This window comes from Camelus ferus, chromosome 2 (genome assembly GCF_009834535.1).
Source record: "Camelus ferus isolate YT-003-E chromosome 2, BCGSAC_Cfer_1.0, whole genome shotgun sequence".
In the NCBI taxonomy this organism is placed as follows: Eukaryota; Metazoa; Chordata; class Mammalia; order Artiodactyla; family Camelidae; genus Camelus; species Camelus ferus.
In genome coordinates, this window is record NC_045697.1 from 93,946,284 (window position 1) to 93,964,056 (window position 17,773).

At 33.0% G+C, this 17,773-nt stretch overlaps 1 long non-coding RNA gene across 1 annotated transcript in view; it reads right to left on the reverse strand.

Moving 5' to 3' along the window:
• Positions 1-17,773, reverse strand: part of LOC116658385 — a 180,339-nt gene that overhangs the window by 67,115 nt on the left and 95,451 nt on the right. Inside the window, exon 8 of the long non-coding RNA XR_004313765.1 lies at positions 8,936-9,144. This is a non-coding gene — a long non-coding RNA (uncharacterized LOC116658385). The remainder of the gene's footprint in view (positions 1-8,935; positions 9,145-17,773) is intronic.

The window sequence follows — 17,773 nt, forward strand, 5'->3', positions numbered from 1 at the left end:
TAAAAAAAAAACAGTTGAGCATGCAGAAAGATTTTCAGGAAATACCTGAGCAAAACTTGCATTTCACTGTTAAGTCCTAACTATCAATTACATTACTAAAAAAAATATAAAGTCATTTTGATGATTATTTAGACTTTATAACTCCAAAACCAGAACATAAAGTTTGATAGGCTTTGAGAACAAAATATGAACTTAAAAGGCACTGGGTCCTACTCCCAGAAAACTAAACTCCACAGAAAGTAAATGACTTCTTAGGACCCCTTACCTTCTAACGTCAGAGCCCAAACACAACCCAAATTCTTACATAATCCTAATTGTGTGGATTTCTCAAATCATCAGGATACTTAAATAACACCTCCAATCTGAAAAATTCAAAGGAATTTCATCAACAGACTTGTATTCAAATTTCCACTCCCCACACTCATGATATGTTACACTGGGGAAAACAGTTTTACTATATTTTATTTTTGACTTATTTCTTAGATTTATTTCTTAGAATGCAATATGAAAGTTCTTTGTTTTTAGTCAAGTGCTATACACATTGCATTTTGTTTTTTTGTTTTATGATTCATTCATTCATTCAATGACAATTTTCTGAAGGCCTTGGGTTGAACAGTATGAATACAGAACTCAATTAAGCACAATCCAAAACCCAGTGAGCTTTCAATCTATTAGGGAGAAACTAATACCTAAACTAAAAATGCAATATTAAGATTCAGAAACCACTGCAGAAGTAGACAAAGGGTTCAGCTGTACAAAAAAGAAGGAGTAGTAAATAATATCTCTAGGATAAATGGAAAATTCACAGAGAAGATTATACGAACTTACTCTTGAATGATGAGTAGCTTTTAACCATAGAGACAGGTGGTGTGGAGATGGTGGTGATAGCAGGGGGTGGGGAATTTTAGTGGGGAGGAACATTCATACAGAGAGAATATTTGTCAGGAAAGGAAAAAAAAAAAACCCTGAGAACTGAATTTGAATACTTGATGGTGATATATGAGGGGAACTTAGGAAAAGATGATGCTGGCAAGTCAGCAGAGGCAGAACTTGATGTCTCCTGAGGCAATATTGAGATAAATGGATATTTTCTTTTCCTTCTACAGGCAAACATAACTGAAGCAGGTCAGGGAATATTTATGTTTTAAAAATATATAAAAATTGTTATCAATGAATTAGATGAGATACTCAATTCTAGGAGACCAGTTGAATAGTTATTATAACTGTCCGAACCCTGAAGTTAATGTAACAGACAGAACAGGCACACGTGCTTCAGCGGGAGTTGAGAGAAGCTATGGTCACACGTACGATTTGGGTCAGAGAATTACGGTCCATTTTCTGGTTACTGACGTTCATGATCATGCAAGTTGTGATAACACTCCTTAAAGCTGGAAATAATGGAAAACTGGTAAATTCAGCAGGAGAAAGTAGAAAGTTCACTTATGCAAATTCTTAATGGAAAATGGAAATGCTGATTAGACAGTTGCATATGTAGATGAAACTTGGGGGGAAAACATAACTGTATGGGACAGAGAAAATCACTAGGCAGACCATATGTGATGAGAAGAAAAGAGCAGCAATAATAAAATTCCACTGGAGTTTTTGTTTTTAAATATTGATAAATTATAGGACATTTTGGTAATACTAACTTCAAAAATGCACCATAAAAAAAGTAATACACTTTCAATTTAAGTTCGCTATATCTTTAAGCAGCCCAATATTTTTCTTCATTTTACTTTCCTAAGAAAGCACTCTATCAGAGCAAGAAGTTCCAAAAGTACATATTTAAAGCAGCAAATGTTAAATATTTACTTGCTATATTCATTTAGAATCAGTTTTCTTCTGTACATTGAGAATGAGTTTTCTTGAAACTGATGAAACATGAAACATGAAAACATTGCTAGGAGTCTCTGAAATGTTCTCAATAACCGTGAAATATTCACTTAAAATAGGAAAATTCTTAATCATAAAAAATTACTAATTATCTTACCCAAATCTTCCAATAAACACTTAGACTCATTTGCATTTTATTCTAATAGATCGAATTATTTACATGACTGAATGAGTGAGTAGGCAATAGAACAGCATAACATACAAGATTTCTCTGGATTCATGGTCAGTCATAGATCTACCTACATGGTCAAACTATGTGGTGTTTGTTTGCAGGAATTTAAATCCCAATAACTATATTATAGGCCATATGTCTAATTTACAAAACTGGACAACATTTTAAAAAGTTTTTTAAACATGATATTCTTTGTGGACATATATGCCTCATAATTAAGAAAAATACAGAGCATATCCAGAACAGTGTCCAATTGAGCTATACTCATGAGTAGTGTAAATCCTTTAAAGTAGTAAAGAAAAGAACACAAGATATATTTATGCTGTATTTCATAAATGTCACAACAGAATGAGCAATTTTGTGATGGTAAAATAATTTCCACATTCAGATACAATTTTAAAGTATTATGCTTTCATTCTACATAGAACTTCTGTGTTTCAGACGTCTGGGAATTTAAATGTCACCTAAAGCTCAACTGTGAGCTATGTAATCATTGAATGATCATTCAATGTGATATTTACAATTTTCATCAATTTTGCATATTAAAAGAATTTTCAATTATTTAACTATAAAAGCTTTGATTTGATTTCAATCTAACGCCTATCACATCTGATTGTACTTGACGTGTAATTAGTTTGATGAATATATATGTTTGATTTAAGTTTGCTTACTGAATATTTAAAAGGTAAACTTTTTCCTCTTTTTACTCATTGTCTTAAAATATGTCTTAGTCTGTACTAACAATATAAAATGAGTTACATAATCAACTACCCCTCTAATGCTAGGCTAAAAAATTTTTATCTTAAATGTGTAATTCATAACAATATAGCATAAAAATGTACCAAAATATTTCACTTCATTTTGCATGTGGAAACCTGGGTTAAGACAAATCAAAGACATACATCTTTGTATTAAGAAAATATATCATGATGATAAGGTATTAATCAACAAATTATACACTATATTCTATTAGTTATTGCATAGATGATGTGCACATATAAATGTGTTTCACACAAGGGAAAAGTGAATTGGCAAGAAATATTGTGCTGGTTTATTTCTTTAAGTTCTGTTACTGATATTCAAACATAAAGAGTAAGAAAAGGCACACATCCTACGTTGCTGCTCCTATGTAGTTTCCTGTAAAGTGCTGTGACTGTTTCTACTAAGAAAAGAGTGGATCCCAATCTATATTTTAATTTAAATACTATAGCACATTAGAGCACTGTTTGCTATGAAATGTCTACAGGAGTGTTTTTATATCTACTCTTAGTCAAACTCTGCCAATCTAAAAAGATAAGTTAATTAATAATAAGCAGTGACAGGTAGGCATTACTCATGATTCAGATTCCTTGGTGAAAAATGGACCAGTAAAAGCCAGCATAGTGATCGTGGACAAGAGCATGATGGGCAGGGGGTGGTGAGGAAAGGGGGACGATAACAATTCTACTCTGAAAAATCATTTTATCCAGATTAAAAAATTCTACTTCTGGTCCACTCCCACCACTACCACCCTGCCTGTGTGAGCACACTGGCTCAGAGTGATTACATTGGTGCCACGGAGAAGGATCTCTGCCAGTTAGTGAAAATTCTCCTCTAAAAACATATGCCCAATGTTACTCAGTTTTGATTTAGCAGTGTAGCAATCTCTATTTGCACAGAAATCTGGCATAAGTATAGAGTGGTATTTCCGCCCATTTTGGTTGTAACAGATACTCACAATATTAGTGTTACCAAAAATAGAAGTTCACTGCTTTCTCACATAAGTATTTTGAGGAACAAAATCCCGGGTCTGTTATGGAGGATTTGGTCTATCAAGTCCTCAGAAAATCAGGCTATTTCTTTTGCGTTGATTAGCCCTGTGCTAAATCCACTCTTAGTGTAACCTCATAGTCCAAGTGGTTGATGCAGCTCCAGGCATATTCTCTGCCTTCCACATAGAGGAAAAAGGAAGATACAAATGAAAATAGACAAGAGTCTTATCTTTAAAGAAAGTTTATGGAAGCAACCACAGGACATTTTCTAATTACAACCCAATGGGCACACCTAAGTATTAGAGGGGATAAAATATGTAAGTTGTCTTCAGGGAGGCATATGTCTACTTATTCATTCTATTATCAGGTAAGAATGTTAGAACACATACTGGGAAAAAAGTAGCAGTCTGGGCACAATGTTCCAACATATTGGAAACATACAGCCTGAACTATACTTATTAAAATCGCATTATAAAAGAGTATTTTATAAATACTGGTAAAATAAAAATAAATAAATAAAATAAATTGAAATGAAATAAAAACGTTGGGATGAGAAATCACTAATTAGGAAAGCAAAGTTTGAAATAATATGTTATTAACTGATTATACACACAGGGAACAACAACGAGAATAACTTAGCAATTTATACAATATTATTAAAACTCATTATTTCAAAGTAATGGAACTGTAGAAATAAAAGGTCATTATAATATAGAATTAATAACTCTGACTTCTGAGAAATATTGCCTATCTTTGGAATCGGACTCTAATTCTCAACTAGCTGTATATTCTGGGCATCTTATTTAACTTCTTTGTGCCTGAATCTTCTCATTTGCTAAAAAGCAAGATATTTATTACGTTTTTTATAAGGTAGTTATGAGGATTAAATAAGTTAATATATATAAAAATCTTAAAATCATACATGGAAAATAATAATAATAAAAAATATTACTTACCTATATATCTAAGTGGTTTTATTTTTTTTCTTACTAGCAATTTTATATTTAATGTTTTATTTTTAATAGAAGTTATATATGATAGATATATATAATGTATATACACATGTGTGTTTATATATTTCAAATTCAGAAGACATTACAAGAAATAAAGCAAGAAAGCTTCATTTCCAACATTTCCTACATAGAAAGTACTAATAGTCTTTCATGGCTAATACTTAGAGTAGAAATTTATAGCCATTTCTAAAACTTTCCTAGGTAATAGAGGACATGGATATGTGTGTTTGCTTAAGTCTACACACACAATGTCAGCAATGTAATCTAGTTCCCTCTGCAGTATCTGCCATGTAGAATCAGTCGATACAGTCCAAGATTCAGGAAATGGTACTGAAAATGCTGTAAGTGGTTCAGTAAACCCACATGTAGAAATTTCCATCAGTGGCTGCACGGTTAAAACAAAACAAACTATAACATAAACCCAGCTTTTAAGCATCTGACCGAGTATTTAAGGGAAAGTAAGAATAAGAAGTTATGACATAAATTATGAAAAGCAAAAGGATCAAAGAACTCCAGAACAAATATGTCTCTGCACAGATAATGGTTATTGCTATAATTCCACATTACTAACATAGCTTGTATTTCTCCACCTTGACAGGAAAAAGAAAATAACCCATGAGCCATCTGCATTTTATCACAATCTTTAATTTTTTTAATAAATGAAAATAATCTCAATTTTGGCTCTGTTTAAAATTATAATTTCATGTAAAGGCTTTCTTCTCCCTCTCTGTTTAGCTAGTTTAGAGGAAAATTATGCCTTTCCAATCAAGATCTGATATCAGCAAAACATTCTCTGACATAAATCTCAGCAACGTTCTCCTAGGGCATTCTACCCAGGCAATAGAAATAAAAGCAAAAATAAACAAATGGGGCCTAATTAAAGTTATAAGCTTTTGCACAGCAAAGGAAACCATAAGTAAAACAAAATGACTACCTACACAATGGGAGAAAATATTTGTAAATGATGTGACTAACAAGGGCTTAATTTCCAGAATATACAAACAGCTCATATAACTTAGTAAGAAAAAAACAAACAACCCAATCCAAAGACGGGCAGAACACCTAAACAAACATTTCTCTAATGAAGACGTACAAATGACCAATAAACACCTGAAAAAATGCTAAATATCATAAATTACAAGAGAAATGCAAATCAAAACTACAATGAGGTATCACCTCACACCAGTAAGAATGGCCATTATTCAAAAGTCCACAAATGATAAATGCTAAAGAGGGTGTAGAGAAAAGGAAACCCTCCTACACTGTTGGTAGGAATGTAGTTTGGTGAGCCATTATGGAAAACAGTATGAGATTCCTCAAAGAACTAAAAATAGACTTGCTATATGATCCAGCAATCCCACTCCTGGGCATATATCCAGAGGGAACCCTAATTCAAAAAGATACATGCATCTCAATGTTCATAGCAGTACTATATACAATAGTTGAGACATAGAAACAACCTGAATGTCCATCGTCAGATGACTGGATAAAGAAGCTGTGGTATATTTACACAATGGAATACTACTCAGCCATAAAAGAAGAATAAAATAATGCCATTTGCAGCAACATAGATGGACATGGAGATTGTCATACTAAGTGAAGTTAGCCAGAAAGAGAAAGAAAAATACCATATATATCACTCATATGTGGAATCTAAAAAAAAAAAAGACAAATGAACTTATTTAGAAAACAGAAACAGACTCACAGACATGGAAAACAAACTTACAGTTACCGAGGTGGAAGAGGGGGATGGAAGAATAAATTGGGAGTTTGAGATTGCAGATACTAATTACTATATATAAAATAAACAACAAGTTCATACTGTACAGCACAGGGAAATACTCAATATCTTGTAATAGCCTATAATGAAAAAGAATATGAAAACATATATGTGTGTTTGTGTGTGTGTGTGTGTATAACTAAATCACTATACTGTGCGACAGAACTTAACACATTATTTCATTAAAAACTATATTATTTGATGAAACATTATTTCATTAAAAACACCAACTATATTTCATTAAAAAAAAATCTGACATCAACCATTTTAAATGGCAAAATTAAAGATTTAAAATTAACTGCCTAGAACTGTAAACAGAGATAAGAGGGCTTGTAACTGACTGGAGGGATGTAAATGAAGAATAACAGAGAACCATCAGCTCCCTTCAATGATCAGAGGAATCCAACCTACAGCAATTTTTTTGTCCTGAACTACTCAGAGAACTGCCATTCTCTAAAGCTGTTACAGATACGCCTGTAAAATAATTCTTTCAGAGCATAATAATGTAAGAACTACCTCACACAAACTGAGCTCTGCAACCATCTACTGGATTCCGACTGTGAAGCCAACCAATTTAAATCATATCACCTCATTTTTTTGCTGAGTAGATAATTCCTTCTTGTCTCCTAAATGAGCAAAACTCTATATAATTCATAGTTTTTAAGTTGTTTAATAAAGGCTTTTTAGCAAGGAAGTTGCCTCAAACTGATAGGTCATGGAATTTGAAGAGCTGACAGTTCGGTTGACACTGCCTTCTCAGTAACTTGCTGGCGCTATATTTTGAGCAAATAATTGGATAACACTTTTCTTTCCTCCAAAAAGTCTCAGGATTTTACAGTGACATTCCCAGTGTCAGCAGTGGCTTCATCAACAGTTATGTAAAATGTGAAGATGCCACCAGGAAGTCCTGTTTCACACTTTAGAAAACTAATGTTAGTGGATGTGTGGGTGGGAGGGTGTGGAAAAATAAGCTGTGTATGGCAGCAAAGTTTGTAATGGAATGTTTAAAAAAAAAAAAAGGATTCCCAGAATATCACTCCGTAGGCAGTGGGCAACCTAGTGATTCTGTGAAAAATGCACACTTTTGAGGAAGAAGGTTTTTGCATCTGTTTCAGGCAAAAATTTCATCTACTCCTAATGGGAAATATATGCAATAGAGAATAAAAACCATTTTACAGGTGGTAGATGATCTGCTATCAATTCCAGTCTTTCTGTGCCCCTCAAGTAGAGTTTGTCAATAAAGCTACAGATCCCGTCAGGAAACAGAACCCTACACTAGGATTCTTTAAATAATCATTCTAAGAAAAAGGCAAAATAAATGGCCAAATGTGCACTAGAAATGAAATGTTACATTTAAAATTTTCTGAGCACATCAGACAATGAGTGAAGGAAACAGTATAACTTAAAAAGCATTTTTGATTAAAAACAGTAAGCATGACAGTACTCCCTTTGTTTCTGCCTGGGCCCTATTACAAGCAAACACAAGGATGATATTTGATGTAAAGCTGTCAAGTGAGACATAATCTTATTTATCTTCCAAGTGCATCTTTTTGGCACATGATTTTGCCAGTTTGCCGAAAATCTCTCCCTAAACTCTTGGATGGGATATGACTTTATGTGACTACATCCACTCTGCAAAAAGAAGTATTCTCCACAAAATATTTCAGTTGTGCTTCAGAAGGATGACTCCCAGCTCTCAAAATATCATCTGACTGAATACTGGCTTTCATTTTCAAAGCAATTTCAAGTTTTCATGACAAATTAAAATCATTACATAGAACTACATATGTGTGCGTGTGCATGTATATGTGTGCATATATATATATATATTTTTTTTTTTTTTTGAAAGCAGTGTGCTACAGCGAGAACCACATGAAGAAATCCAAACCTGTGAGGATAAGGATGCTACACTGTGGTAAGACCACGGAGACCACTAAGCTACTGAATAACTGGCAAGTTGAGGTTAAAGTTGCTTCCAAGGATTAAGACTTTCTAAGCCACCTTGGAAAAAGAATCTACCCATAAGTTGCTCCTCAGACCCTCCTAGCAGGATACCAGGTAGGAAAGAAATTCACCCATAAGGTATGTTTGAAACACTCTAAAGGAGTTCCAAAAAACAATGGTAGGATTTCTAATTTCAGCCCTGATATAAAGAGCTTTGATGATTTCACTCCATTCCCAACAAGTACAACAATAAAAACTGAACAAACTAAAAATCATTAACTTCCTTGGACCCATCAGAGAACTGAAGTCCCAGGATAAGTACCATCTTGAGATCTGGAGAAACAAGTGAACCTGGAGTCATAGTCAAAAAAGATCTCCTTACCCTGAGCAGAAGCCATTGGAGCCATAACTGAGAGGAACAATTAAAATGTAGTTTTGATGACTTGTTGGAGGCTGAGTGTAGCTTTAGATGAAAGTCAGAAACTTCTCAGGGCTGCAGTCTTCAGGGGATTCTCATACTTTCATGGGATTTTTGTTTAAGAGCCCCATTAGGTTCTCATGATGAAGATGCAGAAAGATTCCATCAAGGCTCTAGAAGAGGAAAGAGATGAGTAATTAATCCTTGTTATACCACTATGCCATGAGCATTGCCTCTAACAAAAGCCTACCATCTGGGAAGACTCTACCACAGTCTTGTCCCAAAGCTTTGATAGAAGGTCATTCCTCCCACTTCAGCCTCCTCCAGACTTCCTGTCTCACATAAGGAGGGAAAAAAACTGTACAAGAAGAATACAGTATGAAGTTCTGAAGCCAGAAACACAGGTCTACTAAAAGATTGAGATAAACTGGAAGGTTATAGAAGCCTCCTCCCCAACACCTAACACCACATTAATAGGACTATAACAATAGTGGGTGATAGCTGAACAAGCTACAAGACAGACTCTTTCTGAGGAGGGGTACTAAGAATGCTTGCTAAGTCACCGGCAACCAAAGATGAAATAATAGATGCTAAAATGTTGAGAAAAAGTGTGGTCCCTGATAGACTAAAGTGAGCATTAGAAATCCAATATGGATTGTTTGGGAGTTAACTTAGATTTACTCTATTTTTATTATCATGACACTATAATATCACTGGCCGATGGGGCCTGAAGAAATTCAGATTGCACCAGAAGATGAACGTCAAAGCAAAATACAGTACAACAAAATGAACAGCACAGTCAATAGATTGTAAAGGACCATCCTCTATGTTTTAGTAACAGGCTACATCAATAAACACAAATAAAATTTCTTGAACTTTAAAGAATTCAAAGGAAAAAATCTGTATTCAACCTACTATCATTGCTTATGCCAGATTTAGAACATGGAAGGAGAAATCATCTCGGGGGCAGGTGGGAGCAGATCTTGCACAGAAGGTCAACCTTGAGATTCTCATGTTCTGGTGCTGCCAGCAGCTAAGAATGGAAGTGCAAGGTCTCACCAAGAACACTGACACCCACCACCACCACTTCAGAGACAGTGCAGGACAGTGGCCTGCTCTAACAGCTAACAATATCCTGGTGAGATTGATGAAATTTACTGTGGCTTCCATGTGTGTCCTGTGAATCAATGACTTTTAGGAACTTCTTCCCTGACCTTCACCCAACCCTTCCAACAATGGTTAGGTGAGCCTAAAATGGCCTATGTTAAGTCCTTTCTTCTCCAAAATCCTGGAATGGCTGTTGTTTTCCTGCCTGAAACAGGACTTTTCAACTAAATGAGGAATACCAATATATATTTTTAAATGATATAAAGTTTTTAAATTACTCCTCTAGGATTTGAGAGAAAATTATTCTGATTTGTAGCTTTTACCACCTTAGAATCAGAGTGCTTAATTTAATATTTCTAGGCTTGCATTTCCTCTCTCAATTGAGGGCTCTGGCCAAGAACTTTTCTAGTTCTGTCAGTCTACAAGTCCAGAATGTTAAGATTAATTTGGTTAGAGAGATGACAAAGATGAATATTCCACATTATAAATATTGTTGGCATAGTGAGTTTAACAGAATGGATAATTTGTTTTGACATAAGAAATCACCTTTGCCTTCTAAAATTAACTTTTTTGTAGCAAAAGATAATTATAAAATATAATGGACACATTCTTTCTATATCAAATCTTTGTATTTCTCATGTGTATGATGAATTCTGACAGTTTCATACCTTTACATTGGTAGCAAATATCTAAGATAACCTTTCAAGGTAAGAAATGACAGTGCTAAACACTAGAAAGCTTAAAAGTCATTTATATTTGGTCCCATTCCAAATACAAGGTCCTATCTAATTGGTTTTTAAGTCAGCTGTAACAAATTACTACAGATTTGGGGGCTTTAAACAATACACATTTATTCTCTTACAGTTTTATACATCGTAAGTCTGAAATAGGTTTTACTGGACTGAAATCAAGTCATCAACAGGGCTGTACCCTTTGGAGGTTCTAGAGGAGAACCTGTTTCCTTGCCTTTCTTAGCTTCTGGGGTCGGCCGGTAGGATCCTGCTTCAGTGGTCACATTGTCTTCTTCTGTTCTGTTACCAAATCTCCCTCTGCCTCCCTCCGGTAAATTCACTTATGATTACATTTGGGGCCCACTGGGATAACCCAGGGATAATCTTCCCATCACAAGATCTGTACAGTCACATTTCTAAAGTCAGTTTTGCCCTGTAAGGTAACATTCACAGTTTCCAATGATTTGGACCTCAATATATTTGGGGGCCATTATTCACTATAATACATCAATCTTAAATTATAATCTCATACTGCTTAGTAACTTCTGTTCTTACAGCAAAACTTCCCATTCTTCCTAGAGTAAACAATAAAAAAGTATAGCAAATAAAAATAATTAAAAAAAAAGAAACCATTAAAATAGAAAGAATGACAAAATTAGAAACTAAAATTATTCAATTAAGCCTAGCAAAGGCAGAAAAGAAGAAAAAAGAATTAAAGAACATAGAAAACAATTAGAAACTATGTAGGAAAAAAAAGATGGATTTTAAACATAGTAATTATATTACATGTAAATAGACTAAATACTCCAATTAAAAGACAGTAACTGTCAAGATTTTAAAAAAGGAATATATAACTACATGCTTCCCAATGATGCACTTTAAATACAAAGACATGGAAAGGTTAAAAGTCAAATTACGACAAAGATAAAGCATGCAAATCTAAACTCATAAAGTTAATGTGGATCCATTAGCATCAGACAAACTAGACTTCAGGACAAGAAGTGTAACCAGAGATAAAGAAGGTCACTTTATAAAGACAAAACAGCCAGTTGAATATTCTTAAATATGTACTAAATATACAGCATCAAAATTCATGAAAGCAAAATTAACAGCACTAAAGTTAAGAAAGGATAAATCTACAATTATAGTGGAGTATTTAACATCTATTTCTCAGCAACTGATAAGGAAGGTAGAAAAAATAAAATGACATAGAAGATCTGAATAACACAATATATTTATAGAACTATAGACATTATAAGAAATATCAGACCATAAAACAAACTAAATAAATTTCAAAGTCTTAAAATCCTACAGAGTATCTATTATGATCCCAACAAACTTAAACTAGAAATCAAGAAGATACCTAGTTATTTCCTCAAATATCTGGAAAACCAATATACTCCTAAATAGCCTATTAATTGAAAAATAAATAATAAGAGAAAATAAAAAATATCTCTAGCTAAATTAGAGCTAAAGTATAATACATAAAAAAAATTAGGGATGAAACTAAATATGTGAATAGAGGGAAATGTATAGCTTTAAATGCTTATATTACAAAGAAAGAAAGGTTTAAAATCTATGAGCTAAGTTTTCAACTTAAGAAACTACAGGAGTAAATTAAAGAAGCTAGAAGATTATATTACAGAAGATATAAGTATAAATTAAACTTGTTTAGAAAAAAAAAGTAACAGCAAAAAACAATGAAATAGAAAAAAACAAAAAATCAGTGACCAAAGTTAGTTCTTTAAAATGATTAAAATGGAATTGTCAGATATATAGCAAAACTATTCAAGAAAGAATTTTCAACTTCAGAAATAAAAATTATTACTACATATTATTCCATAAATATAAAGTGTATGGTAACAAATATTACAAATAAGGTTATGGCAATTAGAAGAAATTAGAGGGAAATTAGAAGAAATGCACAACTACTTGAAATGTACAGCTTGCCAAAACTATCTGAAGAAGAAACAGAAAGACTGAATATGCCTTTATCTTTTTTTAAAGGAACTTATAATTTAAAAATGTTCCAACAAGAATGCTCAGTTTTACTAGTAAAATCTTACAAATATTTAAACAAACTTACTGATTAAAGAGAAGACTCTCTAAGTCAATTAATTCTTTTGTCAAAACCTGACAAAGAAATTACTTTAAAAATTTTGGATCAATATCCTTCAAGGATTTAGATAAAAATTCTCAAGAAATATTAGTAAATTGAATATAGTGATAGATAAAAAAAACTTAATAGAACATGACTAAAGGAATTAAACCTAGGAAGAAAAGGTTGGTTTAACATTTGAAGATCAACTGATATAAATCACCGTAGTAAAATATTAAAGGAAAAAAATGCATCATCTACCTAAATGAAGAAGAAGCACTTGCCACCTGCCAAAATTAAATATGTTTTCTGGATAAAACCTCTCAGCAAATCAGAACTAGAAAATGACTTTCTCATCATTAATGGTGAAATATAAATGTTTATACCCTAAAAAAAAGTACAATTGTTACTTTAGCTAGTTCCTTGAAGGCCTTGCCTGTGTAAAATGACAAAAAAAAGATAGAGGGTTTATGAAGATGGAAAAGAAGAAATCCAACTCTCTTTATTTGCAAATGACATGATTGTAAGGCATGAACATTAACATTAATGAAAAAATTAGTAGGAAGTGGATAGAGCTAGAAATGGAATATAAGGTCTATAAAATGGATCTTAGATGTAAAGGCTAAAACTAAAAATCTTGTGAAATAAAAGCTAGTAGAATATGTTCATAAGCCTGGCTCAGTAAAACATTTTTATTTACAGGACAAATTGAACTTATCTAAGAGGAAAAAGAAATTAATTGGACACCATTAGCATTAAAAATACCCTACCCATGAAGATAGCCCATTAAGAAAATGAAAAAGAAAACCAGTAACTGCAGAGGAAATATTCCGAATACATATCCCTAACAAAGAACTTTCTATAGAAAACATAAAAAGAATTCTTATTAATAAATACTAAAGGGCAAACTTTATAGTTGTAAAATGAGTAAACACTCTAGGAAACACTCCAAAAGAGATGTGTGACTGTCCCACAAAGAAACAGAAAGGTATTTAAAGCATTTACGTATCAGGAAAATGCAAACTAAAATCATAATGAGACTCTATGTCACACTCACTAGGACAGTGCAAATAAAAAGACATCAGAACTAGGATGTGTAGTGACTGTAACTCCAATATACTACTGGTAGGTGTATAAAATGATTCAAATACTATAAAATCCTATTTATCAGTTACAAAGTAAAAATAAGCCTACCTGTGACTTAACAATTCCAGCTACCCAAAAGAAGTAAAAATATGTATACAATAACTGTTAATTTATCTTTATTCATTTAACCAAAAAACTGGGAGAAAATACAAAATGTTCACTAACAATTGAATGAATAAACAGACTGTGATAAATTTATTTTATCAAAAAGTAATCAACAATCAAAGAAACTATTTATTAATTCATAAAACAAATGAATCAACATCAAAAACATACTGTTAAATATAAAAGCCAAAACAAGAGTACATACTGTATATTCATTTGTTTGATGATATCCTAGATCAGTTAATCTAATCTATAGAGCTAAAAATCAGTAGAGTGCTTGTCTCTGTGTGGTGGGTAGAGTTTGATTGGAGAACATGGACGAATTTTCTGGGATGACCGAAATGTTCAAAATCTTGATTTGGGTGTATGAGTTACATGAAAAATCTGATTTGGAAAACTTATTGAACTTCATATGATACATACTATTTTACGTAAATTTTATTTCAATTAGAAAGAGTTGGAGAAAAAAAAAGAACTGGCAAAAAATGAAATGAATACTTACCATATGACTCAGCAATTCCATTTTTAGGAGCCTCTTGTGTGAATTAGAAACTTATGTTGACACAAAATCTGTACACAAAAGTTTATACCAGCTTTATTTATAACAAGCAAAACCTGGAGACAACCCAAATATCCTTCAACAGATGAATGGATAAACAAACTGGATAACATTCATACTATTGAATGCTACTCAGCAATACAAGAAGAATAAACTATTGATTTATGCAACAAGGTGAATAAATCGTAAGTGCATTTTGTGAAGTGAAAGAAGTCAGCTCCCGAAGGCTACATATTGTATGATTTCATTTATACGACATTCTGGAATAAGCAAAGCAACAGGAGTAGGAAATAGATCAATGATTGTCAGGAAGAGGGGTAGAGGGAGAGGCTATCAACAAAGGGGCAGCATTTGGGGATGATAGAATTGTTTTGTATTGTACTTGTGGTAGATACATGACTATGCTTTTGTCAAAACCCATAGAACTCTACCGACAGTGAATTTTCCTACACGCACATTTAAAATTGACAACAACAGAAGCCGTGGTATCGGGGATCCCACAATGGAATGCAAACTATATAAGAATGAATTCAATCATATTAAAAATAAATGATATAACCAAATTGAAGGAAGTGAGTAAAAAAGCTGATGTCTGTACTTTGGAAAACAGTGTTCTGAATGGACAGTGCAAAGATAAAGACAAAGAGAACTGTATAACAACACTGCACACTAGGTAGTAAATTTCTTTCATGTAGGGCTTTGAGTCAGCAATTCTGAAACTACATGTATATTAGGGTTGCAGAAATAAGTAAATACACTGTAGACAATAAGAGCAAATTTTCTTACTGTTGGAGAAACAAGTTTCAAAAAAAGGAAAGGGGACTGACAGAATGAACCCTATGGTGCTGCACTGTAGCCAAATATCAGCTCGAACTCAAGTTCTGTGTGTGTGTATCACATATTATTCTTGCGTATGTGATATGTATTGTATATTATATATTTTATATATGCACACACATGCAGATTGGTACAGAAATAAATGTGGAACTCTATGTATACATGGGTTAGTACATGTACACATGCTTCCTAGCTCTGTCTACTGAGTAGGCCCAGAAGTGATGACGCCCCAATAATAAAGAGTGTATCTAGTATATTTATACAATGGAATACTACTCAGCCATAAAAACCGACAACATAATGCCATTTGCAGCAACATGGATGCTCCTGGAGAATGTCATTCTAAGTGAAGTAAGCCAGAAAGAGAAAGAAAAATACCATATGAGATTGCTCATATGTGGAATCTAAAAAACAAAAACAAAAACAAACAAACAAAAACAAAGCGTAAATAAAGGACAGAAATAGACTCACAGACAGAGAATACAGACTTGTAGTTACCAGGGGGGTGGAGGGTGGGAAGGGATAGACTGGGATTTCAAAATTGTAGAATAGACTACACTGTATAGCACAGGGAAATATACACAAAATGTTATGATAACTCACAGAGAAAAAAATGTGACAATGAGTGTGTATATGTCCATGAATAACTGAAAAATGGTGCTGAACACTGGAATTTGACACAACATTGTAAAATGATTATAAATCAATAAAAAAATGTTTAAAAAAAAAGTTACTATTAAAAATAAAAAAATAAAAAAATAAAAAAAAGAGTGTATCTAGCACCAGAATAACAATTTCTGGACACTCTCCAATACAATGAACAAAGGATCCTTGGGAAAATAGTTGACATTTCTTCCAAGACTGGGGAAGATGAGTCTGGAGCAACTTGTGTGAGATGATAAAAAAGTGCTAACAACAACAAGATGGTAGCACGTCAAAAGGAGCACACAAGAAACAGATGGAAAGTGCCCCCAGGTGCGAAGCTCAAACAATTTGAAAAGCAAAGTAAATGATGTTAGTATTGGTTTCAGAGTAAAGAATAAAATAAATATCCATGAGTTCATATACTGATATAAATAACTGATTGAAAAAATAAATACATGGGTGAGAAGGACAACTCTCCAATTTAGAAATGTGGAATGAATGAGGAAATAGAAAATCACTATTAGAGCAAGACAGTCATTTGCAAGATGCACTGATGAATGGTAAAATAAGTGGCTGTAAGGTTCAGGCAAAGCGGACTACTGACATAGTGTCAATGTTAACTCTCCATAATATTTATTAATTACAAATAAGGGGAGGACTTACAGTATAGAAACCTGGCAGATATCACCTCATTCAAGTGATCAAGATTAACATCACAAGTAGAAAGCTACAATAATACAGTGTTCCCTTGGATATGATGTAAAGGACAATTCACCCCTGTGGTAGTCTTCCCCCAAATTCACCACCTTAGTTGAATAAGAAAATTGTAAGACAACCAAAGCTGTAGGGCGTTCTACAAAATTCTACAGAACTCCTGACTAGCAATCTTTAATTTCCAAGTCATGAAAGACAAGAAAAACTGAGAAACCATTACAGATTGGAAGTGTCTTAAAGAAAAGAGAAAACTGAACATAATTATGTAGGCCCTGAATTGAATCATGGAATAAGAAAAAATTTGTATTAGTGGAAAAACTGGTGAAATCCACATAAAGTCTACAGTTTAGTTAATAATATACCAATGCCAATCTCTTAGTTCTGGCAAATGTGCCCTGGTTACACAAGATGTTAATATTAGGAGAAACTGAATTAAAAGTATACAAGAATTCTCTATATTATCTTCAGTGCTCTTGTGAATCTAAAATTATTTCAAAATTAAAGTTAAAATATTAAATTAGAATTTTTGAGTCTTTGTGTACATTTCAGAAATGTGAAAAGGCTATGGGGATTATCTACTCTTCCAAAATTTTCTTAAGTTATCTTGCAAGGTAGGCTGTGGCTGGCACATATGTGAGAGATCCCATTTTAATAAAAAATTCAATTAGAATTAAAAAATGGATATTAAAAGACTGGCCCTCTACTACTAACCTACATTCTCACTTCCCAGTCATTGTTCGATCTCTTTAAATGCTTTTACAGCTTTATTGAGTATAATTGGTATGTAATAAATTGCACATAATTAACATACACTGTTTGGTAAGTACTGATACTTGTACAAACATAAGGAAACATCACCG